Source organism: Chionomys nivalis, chromosome 17, assembly GCF_950005125.1.
Source record: "Chionomys nivalis chromosome 17, mChiNiv1.1, whole genome shotgun sequence".
Lineage (NCBI taxonomy): Eukaryota > Metazoa > Chordata > Mammalia > Rodentia > Cricetidae > Chionomys > Chionomys nivalis.
The window spans coordinates 65,510,074-65,521,522 of NC_080102.1; positions in this window are offsets into that span (position 1 = coordinate 65,510,074).

An 11,449-nucleotide genomic window follows, 5' to 3' on the forward strand; every position below is an offset into this window, starting at 1 on the left:
TTTCGTGAAATTAATAAACTTTCAAAACGACGCGATTATCTTTCAAAGTAAAGCATGTACTGAGAAAAGCAACACTGATCTCAGTTCTAACAGTGCTTTCACACGTAGCAAACAACTGCTTGTCTTGACAAAGAAACGCTTGTGCATTTCTTACTAAAGCTTTAGTGAAATTAATAAACTTTCAAAAGAACGCGATTATCTTTCCAAGTAAAGCTTGTACTGAGAAAAGCAACACTGATCTCAGTTCTAACGGTACTTTCACACTTAGAAAACAACTGCTTGTCTTGACAAAGAAACGCATGTGTATATCTTACTAAAGCTTTCGTGAAATTAATAAACTTTCAAAAGAACGCGATTTTCTTTCAAAGTAAAGCTTGTACTGAGAAAAGGAACACTGATCTCAGTTCTAACAGTGCTTTCACACGTAGCAAACAACTACTTGTCTTTACAAAGTAACGCATGTGCGTTTCTTACTAAAGCTTTCGTGAAATTAATAAACTTTCAAAAGAACGCGATTATCTTTCAAAGTAAAGCTTGTACTGAGAAAAGCAACACTGATCTCAGTTCTAACAGTGCTTTCACATGTAGGAAACAACTGCTTGTCTTGACAAAGAAACGCATGTGCGTTTCTTACTAAAGCTTTCGTGAAATTAATAAACTTTCAAAAGAACGCGATTATCTTTCAAAGTAAAGCTTGTACTGAGAAAAGCAACACTGATCTCAGTTCTAACAGTGCTTCAACACATAGCAAACAAACTTTCAAAAGAACGCGATTATCTTTCAAAGTAAAGCTTGTACTGAGAAAAGCAACACTGATCTCAGTTCTACCAGAGCTTTCACACGTAGCAAACAACTGCTTGTCTTTACAAAGAAACGCATGTGCGTTTCTTACTAAAGCTTTCTTGAAATTAATAAACTTTCAAAAGAACACGATTATCTTTCAAAGTAAAGCTTGTACTGAGAAAAGCAACACTGATCTCAGTTCTAACAGTGCTTTCACACGTAGCAAACAACTGCTTGTCTTGACAAAGAAACTCATGTGCGTTTGTTACTAAAGCTTTCGTGGAATTAATAAACTTTCAAAAGAACGCATTTTCTTTCAAAGTAAAGCTTGTACTGAGAAAAGGAACACTGATCTCAGTTCTAACAGTGCTTTCACACGTAGCAAACAACTGCTTGTCTTTACAAAAAAACGCATGTGCGTTTCTTACTAAAGCTTTCGTGAAATTAATAAACTTTAAAAAGAACGCGATTATCTTTCAAAGTAAAGCTTGTACTGAGAAAAGCAACACTGATCTCAGTTCTAACATTGCTTTCACACGTAGCAAACAACTGCTTGTCTTGACAAAGAAACGCATGTGCGTTTCTTACTAAATATTTCGTGAAATTAATAAACTTTAAAAAGAACGCGATTATCTTTCAAAGTAAAGCTTGTACTGAGAAAAGCAACACTGATCTCAGTTCTAACAGTGCTTTCACACGTAGCAAACAACTGCTTGTCTTGACAAAGAAACGCATGTGCGTTTGTTACTAAAGCTTTCGTGAAATTAATAAACTTTCAAAAGAAGGCGATTTTCTTTCAAAGTAAAGCTTGAACTGAAAAAGCAACACTGATCTCAGTTCTAACAGTGCTTTCCCGCATAGCAAACAACTACTTGTCTTGACAAATAAACACATGTGCGTTTCTTACTAAAGCTTTCGTGAAATTAATAAACTTTCAAAAGAACGTGATTATCTTTCAAAGTAAAGCTTGTACTGAGAAAAGCAACACTGATCTCAGTTCTAACAGTGCTTTCACACGTAGCAAACAACTGCTTGTCTTGACAAAGAAACGCATGTGCGTTTCTTACTAAAGCTTTCGTGAAATTAATAAACTTTAAAAAGAACGCGATTATCTTTCAAAGTAAAGCTTGGACTGAGAAAAGCAACACTGATCTCAGTTCTAACAGTGCTTTCACACGTAGCAAACAACTGCTTGTCTTGACAAAGAAACGCATGTGCGTTTCTTTCTAAAGCTTTCGTGAAATTAATAAACTTTCCAAAGAACGCGATTATCTTTCAAAGTAAAGCTTGGACTGAGAAAAGCAACACTGATCTCAGTTCTAACAGTGCTTTCACATGTAGCAAACAACTGCTTGTCTTTACAAAGAAACGCATGAGCGTTTCTTACTAAAGCTTTCGTGAAATTAATAAACTTTCAAAAGAACGAGATTATCTTTCAAAGTAAAGCTTGGACTGAGAAAAGCAACACTGATCTCAGTTCTAACAGTGCTTACACACGTAGCACACAAATGCTTGTCTTGACAAAGAAACGCATGTGCATTTCTTACTAAAGCTTTCGCGAAATTAATAAACTTTCAAAAGAATGCGATTATCTTTCAAAGTAAAGCTTGTACTGAGAAAAGCAACACTGATCTCAGTTCTAACAGTGCTTTGACATGCAGCAAACAACTGCTTGTCTTGACAAAGAAACGCATGTGCGTTTCTAACTAAAGCTTTCGTGAAATTAATAAACTTTCAAAACGACGCGATTATCTTTCAAAGTAAAGCATGTACTGAGAAAAGCAACACTGATCTCAGTTCTAACAGTGCTTTCACACGTAGCAAACAACTGCTTGTCTTGACAAAGAAACGCTTGTGCATTTCTTACTAAAGCTTTCGTGAAATTAATAAACTTTCAAAAGAACGCGATTATCTTTCCAAGTAAAGCTTGTACTGAGAAAAGCAACACTGATCTCAGTTCTAACGGTACTTTCACACTTAGAAAACAACTGCTTGTCTTGACAAAGAAACGCATGTGTATATCTTACTAAAGCTTTCGTGAAATTAATAAACTTTCAAAAGAACGCGATTTTCTTTCAAAGTAAAGCTTGTACTGAGAAAAGCAACACTGATCTCAGTTCTAACAGTGCTTTGACATGCAGCAAACAACTGCTTGTCTTGACAAAGAAACGCATGTGCGTTTCTTACTAAAGCTTTCGTGAAATTAATAAACTTTCAAAACGACGCGATTATCTTTCAAAGTAAAGCATGTACTGAGAAAAGCAACACTGATCTCAGTTCTAACAGTGCTTTCACACGTAGCAAACAACTGCTTGTCTTGACAAAGAAACGCATGTGCGTTTCTTACTAAAGCTTTAGTGAAATTAATAAACTTTCAAAAGAACGCGATTATCTTTCCAAGTAAAGCTTGTACTGAGAAAAGCAACACTGATCTCAGTTCTAACGGTACTTTCACACTTAGAAAACAACTGCTTGTCTTGACAAAGAAACGCATGTGTATATCTTACTAAAGCTTTCGTGAAATTAATAAACTTTCAAAAGAACGCGATTTTCTTTCAAAGTAAAGCTTGTACTGAGAAAAGCAACACTGATCTCAGTTCTAACAGTGCTTTCACACGTAGCAAACAACTACTTGTCTTTACAAAGTAACGCATGTGCGTTTCTTACTAAAGCTTTCGTGAAATTAATAAACTTTCAAAAGAACGCGATTATCTTTCAAAGTAAAGCTTGTACTGAGAAAAGCAACACTGATCTCAGTTCTAACAGTGCTTTCACATGTAGGAAACAACTGCTTGTCTTGACAAAGAAACGCATGTGCGTTTCTTACTAAAGCTTTCGTGAAATTAATAAACTTTCAAAAGAACGCGATTATCTTTCCAAGTAAAGCTTGTACTGAGAAAAGCAACACTGATCTCAGTTCTGACAGTGCTTCAACACATAGCAAACAAACTTTCAAAAGAACGCGATTATCTTTCAAAGTAAAGCTTGTACTGAGAAAAGCAACACTGATCTCAGTTCTACCAGAGCTTTCACACGTAGCAAACAACTGCTTGTCTTTACAAAGAAACGCATGTGCGTTTCTTACTAAAGCTTTCTTGAAATTAATAAACTTTCAAAAGAACACGATTATCTTTCAAAGTAAAGCTTGTACTGAGAAAAGCAACACTGATCTCAGTTCTAACAGTGCTTTCACACGTAGCAAACAACTGCTTGTCTTGACAAAGAAACGCATGAGCGTTTCTTACTAAAGCTTTCGTGAAATTAATAAACTTTCAAAAGAACGCGATTATCTTTCAAAGTTAACCTTGTACTGAAAAGATGAACACTGATCTAAGTTCTAAAAAGCTTTCTTCTAATTAATAAACTTTCAACGGAACGTGATTATCTTTAAATGTAAAACTTGTACTGAGAAGAGGAACACTGATCTCATTTCTAACAAAGATTTCGTGAAATAAATAAACTTTCAAAAGAACGTGAATATCTTTCAAAGTAAAGCTGTACTGAGAAAAGGAACACTCATCTCAGTTCTAACAGTGTTTTCACACGTAGCAAACAACTGCTTGTCTTTACAAAGAAACACATGTGCGTTTCTTACTAAAGCTTTCATGAAATTAATAAAATTTCAAATAACGTGATAATCTTTCAAAGTAAAGCTTGTACTGAGAAAAGGAACACTGATCTCAGTTCTAACAATGCTTTCACACGTAGCAAACTACTGCTTGTCTTTACAAAGAAACACATGTGCGTTTCTTACTAAAGCTTTCGTGAAATTAATAAACTTTCAAAAGAACGAGATTATTTTTCAACGAAAAGCTTGTACTGAGATAAAGAACACTGATCTAAGTTCTAACAATGGTTTCCCACGTAGCAAACCAATGCTTGTTTTTACACAGAAACACATGTGCGTTTCTTACTAAAGCGTTATTGAAATTAATAAACTCTCAAAAAAACGCGATTATCTTTCGAAGTAAAGCTTGTACTGAGAAGAGGAACACTGATCTCAGTTCTAGCAATGCTTTCACACGTAGCAAAAAACTGCTTGAATTTACAAACAAACATATGTGTTTTTCTTACTAAAGCTTTCGTGAAATTCATAAACTTTCAAAAGAATGGAATTATCTTTCAAAGTAAACCTTGTAATGAGGAAAGGAACACTGATCTCTGTTCTAACAATGCTTTCACACGTAGCAAAAAAATTCTTGTCTTTACAAAGAAACACATGTACATTTCTTTCTAAAGCTTTCGTGAAATTAATAAACTTTCATAGAACGCGATTATTTTTCAAAGTAAAGCTTGTGCTGAGAAAAGGAACATTGATCTCAGTTCTAACAATTCTTTCACACGTAGCACACAATTGCTTGTTTTTACAAAGAAACACATGTGCGTTTCTTACTAACGCTTTTGTGAAGTTAAGAAACTTTCAAAAGAAGGCAATTATCTTTCAAATTAAATCTTGTGCTGAGAAAAGGAACACTGGTCTCAGTTCTCACAATGCTTTTAAACGTAGCAAACAACTGTTAGTCTTTACAAAGAAACATGTGCGTTTCTTACTAAAGCATTCTTGAAATCAAAAAACTTTTAAAAGAACGCGATTATCTTTCAAAATAAAGCTTGTACTGAGAAAAGGAACACTGCTCTCAGTTCTAACAATGCTTTCTCCCATAGCAAAAAGCTGCTTGTCTTTACAAAGAAACACATGTGCGTTTCTTACTAAAGCTTTCGTGAAATTAATAAACTTCCAAAAGAACGCGATAATCTTTCATAGTAAAGCTTGTGCTGAGAAAATGAACACTGATCTCAGTTCTAACAATGCTTTCACACGTATCATACAACTGCTTGTATTTACAAAGTAACACATGTTCGTTTCTTACTAACGCTTTCTTGAAATTAATAAACTTTCAAAAGAACGCGATTATCTTTCAAAATAAATCTTGTGCTGAGAAAAGGAACACTGATCTCAGTTCTAACAATGCTTTCACACGTAGCGAACAACTGCATGTCTTTACAAAGAACACATATCCGTTTCTTACTAAAGCTTTCGTGAAAATAATAAACTTTCAAAAGAACCCGATTATCTTTCAACGTAAAGATTGTATTGAGAAAAGGAACACTGATCTAAGTTCTAACAATGCTTTCATACGTAGCAAACAACTGCTTGTCTTTACAAAGAAACACATGTGCGTTTCTTACTAAAGTTTTCGTGAAATTAATAAACTTTCAAAGAACGCGATTATCTTTGAAAGTAAAGCTTGTGCTGAGAAAATGAACACTGATCTCAGTTTCAACAATGCTTTCACACGTAGCAAACAACTGCTTGTCTCTACACAGAAACACATGAGCGTTTCTTACTAAAGCATTATTGAAATTAATAAACTCTCAAAAAAATGCGATTATCTTTCAAAGTAAAGCTTGTGCTGAGAAAAGGAACACTGTTCTCAGTTCTAACAATGCTTTCACCTGTAGAAAAACACTGCTTTTTTTTACACAGAAACACATGTGGGTTGTCTATAAAAGCTTTCGTGAAATTAATAAATTTTCAAAAGAACGTGATTAACTTTCTAAGTAAAGCTGGTACTGAGAAAAGTACCTCTGATCTCAGTTCTAACAATGCTTTCACACGTAGAAAACACCTGCTTTTCTTTACAAAGAAACACATATGCGTTTCTTACTAAAGCTTTCGTGAAATTAATAAACTTTCAAAAGAACGTGATTATCTTTCAAAGTTAAACTTTTACTGAGAAGAGGAACACTGATCTCAGTTCTAACAAGCGTTCATGCAATTAATAAACTTCCAAAAGCACGAGATTATATTTCAAAGTAAAGCTTGTGCTGAGAAGAGGAACACTGATCTCAGTTCTAACAAATCTTTCGTGCAAATAATAAACTTTCAAAAGAACGAGATTATCTTTTAAAGTAAAGCTTGTGCTGAGAAGAGGAACACTGATCACAGTTCTAACCAAGTTTTCGTGAAATAAATAAACTTTCAAAAGAACGTGATGATCTTTCAAAGTAACACTTGTACTGAGAAAAGCAACACTGATCTCAGTTCTAACAATGCTTTCACACGTAGCAAACAACTGCTTGTCTTTACAAAGAAACACATGTGCGTTTCTTACTTAAGCTTTCGTGAAATTAGTAAACTTTAAAAAGAACGTGATTATCTTTCAAAGTTATGTTTGTACTGAGAAAAGAAACACAGATGTCAGTTCTAACAATGCGTTCACACGTAGGAAACAACTGCTTGTCTTTACAAAGAAACACATGTGCGTTTCTTACTAAAGCTTTCGTGAAATTAATAAATTTTCAAAAGAACGCGATTATTTTTCAAAGTAAACTTGAGAGCGAAAAGGGACACTGATCTCGGTTCTAACAATGCTTTCACACGTAGCAAACAACTGCTTGTCTTTACAAAGAAACACATGTGCATTTCTTACTACACCTTTCATGAAATTAAAAAACATTCAAAAGAACGCAATTATCTTTCAAAGTAAAGCTTGTTCTGAGAAAAGGAACACTGATCTCAGTTCTAACAATGCTTTCACACGTAGCAAACAACTGCTTGTCTTTACAAAGAAACACATGTGTTTTTCTTACTAAAGCTTTCGTGAAATTAATAAACTTTCAAAAGAACGTGATTATCTTTCAAAGTTAAGCTTGTACTGAAAAGAGGAACACTGATTTCAGTTCTAACAAGCTTTCGTGCAATTAAGAAACTTCCAAAAGAACGTGATTATCTTTACAAGTAAAGCTTGTACTGATAAGAGGAACACTGATCACAGTTCTAACCAAGATTTCGTGAAATAAATTAACTTTCAAAATAACGTGATGATCTTTCAAAGTAACACTTGTACTGAGAAAAGGAACACTTATCTCAGTTCTAACATTGCTTTCACACGTAGCAAACAACTGCTTGTCTTTACAAAGAAACACATGTGCGTTTATTACTAAAGCTTTCGTGAAATTAATAAACTTTCAAATAACGTGATTATCTTTCAAAGTAAAGCTTGTACTGAGAAAAGGAACACTGATCTCAGTTGTTACAAATCTTTCGTGCAATTAACAAACTTTCAAAAGAACGTGATTATCTTTCAAAGTAAAGTTTGCAATGAGAAGAGGAACACTGATCTCAGACCTAAGCTGTACTGAGAAAAGGAACACTGATCTCAGTTCTAACAGTGCTTTCACACGTAGCAAACAACTGCATGTCTTTACAAAGAAACACATGTGCGTATCCTACTAAAGCTTTCTTGAAATTAATAAACTTTCAAAGAACGCGATTATCTTTCAAAATAAAGCTTGTGCTGAGAAAAGGAACGCTGATCTCAGTTCTAACAATGCTTTCACACGTAGCAAACAACTGCTTGTTTTACATAGGAACACATGTCCGTTTCGTACTAAAGCTTTCGTGAAATTAATAAACTTTCAAAAGAACGTGATTATCTTTCAAAGTTAAGCTTGTACTGAAAAGAGGAACACTGATCTAAGTTCCAAAAAGCTTTCTTCCAATTAATAAACTTTCAAAGGAACGTGATTATCTTTCAATGTAAAGCTTGTACTGAGAAGAGGAACACTGATCTCATTTCTAACAAAGATTTCGTGAAATAAATAAACTTTCAAAAGAACGTGATTATCTTTCAAAGTAAAGCTTGTACTGAGAAAAGGAACACTCATCTGAGTTCTAACAGTGCTTTCACACGTAGCTAACAACTGCTTGTCTTTACAAAGAAACACATGTGCGTTTCTTACTAAAGCTTTCATGAAATTAATAAAATTTCAAATAACGTGATAATCTTTCAAAGTAAACCTTGTAATGAGGAAAGGAACACTGATCTCTGTTCTAACAATGCTTTCACACGTAGCAAAAAAATTCTTGTCTTTACAAAGAAACACATGTACATTTTTTTCTAAATCTTTCGTGAAATTAATAAACTTTCAAAGAACGCGATTATTTTTCAAAGTAAAGCTTGTGCTGAGAAAAAGAACATTGATCTCAGTTCTAACAATTCTTTCACACGTAGCACACAATTGCTTGTTTTTACAAAGAAACACATGTACGTTTCTTACTAACGCTTTTGTGAAATTAAGAAACTTTCAAAAGAAGGCAATTATCTTTCAAATTAAATCTTGTGCTGAGAAAAGGAACACTGGTCTCAGTTCTCACAATGCTTTTAAACGTAGCAAAAAACTGTTAGTCTTTACAAAGAAACATGTGCGTTTCTTACTAAAGCATTCTTGAAATCAAAAAACTTTTAAAAGAATTCGATTATCTTTCAAAATAAAGCTTGTACTGAGAAAAGGAACACAGCTCTCAGTTCTAACAATGCTTTCACCCATAGCAAAAGCTGCTTGTCTTTACAAAGAAACACATGTGCGTTTCTTACTAAAGCTTTCGTGAAATTAATAAACTTTCAAAAGAACGCGATTATCTTTCAAAGTATAGCTTGTACTGAAAAAAGCAACACTGATCTCAGTTCTAACAGTGCTATCACACGTAGCAAACAACTGCTTGTCTTGACAAAGAAACGCATGTGCGTTTCTTACTAAAGCTTTCGTGAAATTAATAAACTTTCAAAAGAACGCGATTATCTTTCAAAGTAAAGCTTGGACTGAGAAAAGCAACACTGATCTCAGTTCTAACAGTGCTTTCACACGTAGCAAACAACTGCTTGTCTTGACAAAGAAACGCATGAGCGTTTCTTACTAAAGCTTTCGTGAAATTAATAAACTTTCAAAAGAACGCGATTATCTTTCAAAGTAAAGCTTGTACTGAGAAAAGCAACACTGATCTCAGTCTAACAGTGCTATCACACGTAGCAAACGACTGCTTGTCTTGACAAAGAAACGCATGTGCATTTCTTACTAAAGCTTTCGTGAAATTAATAAACTTTCAAAAGAACGCGATTATCTTTCAAAGTAAAGCTTGTACTGAGAAAAGCAACACTGATAGCAGTTGTAACAGTGCTTTCACACGTACCAAACAACTGCTTTACCTTACAAAGAAACGCATGTGCGTTTCTTACTAAAGCTTTAGTGAAATTAATAAACTTTCAAAAGAACGCGATTATCTTTCCAAGTAAAGCTTGTACTGAGAAAAGCAACACTGATCTCAGTTCTAACAGTGCTTTCACACGTAGCAAACAACTGCTTGTCTTGACAAAGAAACGCATGTGCGTTTCTTACTAAATATTTCGTGAAATTAATAGACTTTCAAAAGAACGTGATTATCTTTCAAAGTAAAGCTTGTACTGAGAAAAGCAACACTGATCTCAGTTCTAACAGTGCTTTCACACGTAGCAAACAACTGCTTTACCTTACAAAGAAACGCATGTGCGTTTCTTACTAAAGCTTTCGTGAAATTAATAAACTTTCAAAAGAACGCGATTATCTTTCCAAGTAAAGCTTGTCCGGAGAAAAGCAACACTGACTCAGTTCTAACAGTGCTTTCCCACGTAGCAAACAACTGCTTGTCTTGACGAAGAAACGCATGTGCGTTTCTTACTAAAGCTTTCGTGAAATTAATAAACTTTCCAAAGAACGCGATTATCTTTCAAAGTAAAGCTTGGACTGAGAAAAGCAACAATGATCTCAGTTCTAACAGTGCTTTCACACGTAGCAAACAACTGCTTGTCTTGAAAAAGAAACGCATGTGCGTTTCTTACTAAAGCTTTCGTGAAATTAATAAACTTTCAAAAGAACGCGATTATCTTTCAAAGTAAAGCTTGTACTGAGAAAAGCAACACTGAGCTCAGTTCTAACAGTGCTTTCACACATAGCAAACAACTGCTTGTCTTTACAAAGAAACGCATGTGCGTTTCTTACTAAAGCTGTCGTGAAATTAATAAACTTTCAAAGAACACGATTATCTTTCAAAGTAAAGCTTGTCCGGAGAAAAGCAACACTGACTCAGTTCTAACAGTGCTTTCCCACATAGCAAACAACTGCTTGTCTTGACAAAGAAACGCATGAGCGTTTCTTACTAAAGCTTTCGTGAAATTAATAAACTTTCAAAGAATGCAATTATCTTTCAATGTAAAGCTTGTACTGAGAAAAGCAACACTGACTCAGTTCTAACAGTGCTTTCCCGCATAGCAAACAACTGCTTGTCTTGACAAAGAAACGCATGTGCGTTTCTTACTAAAGCTTTCGTGAAATTAATAAACTTTCAAAAGAACGCGATTATCTTTCAAAGTAAAGCTTGTCCTGAGAAAAGCAACACTGATCTCAGTTCTAACAGTGCTTTTACACGTAGTAAACAACTGCTTGTCTTGACAAAGAAACGCATGTGCGTTTCTTACTAAAGCTTTCGTGAAATTAATAAACTTTCAAAAGAACGCGATTATCTTTCAAAGTAAAGCTTGTACTGAGAAAAGCAACACTGATCTCAGTTCTAACACTGCTTTCACACGTAGCAAACAACTGCTTGTCTTTACAAAGAAACGCATGTGCGTTTCTTACTAAAGCTTTCGTGAAATTCATAAACTTTCAAAAGAACGCGATTATCTTTCAAAGTAAAGCTTGTACTGAGGAAATTAAACCTGATCTCATTGTAACAGTGCTTTCACACGTAGCAAACAACTACTTGTCTTGACAAAGAAACGCATGTGCGTTTCTTACTAAAGCTTTCGTGAAATTAATAAACTTTCAAAAGAACGCGATTATCTTTCAA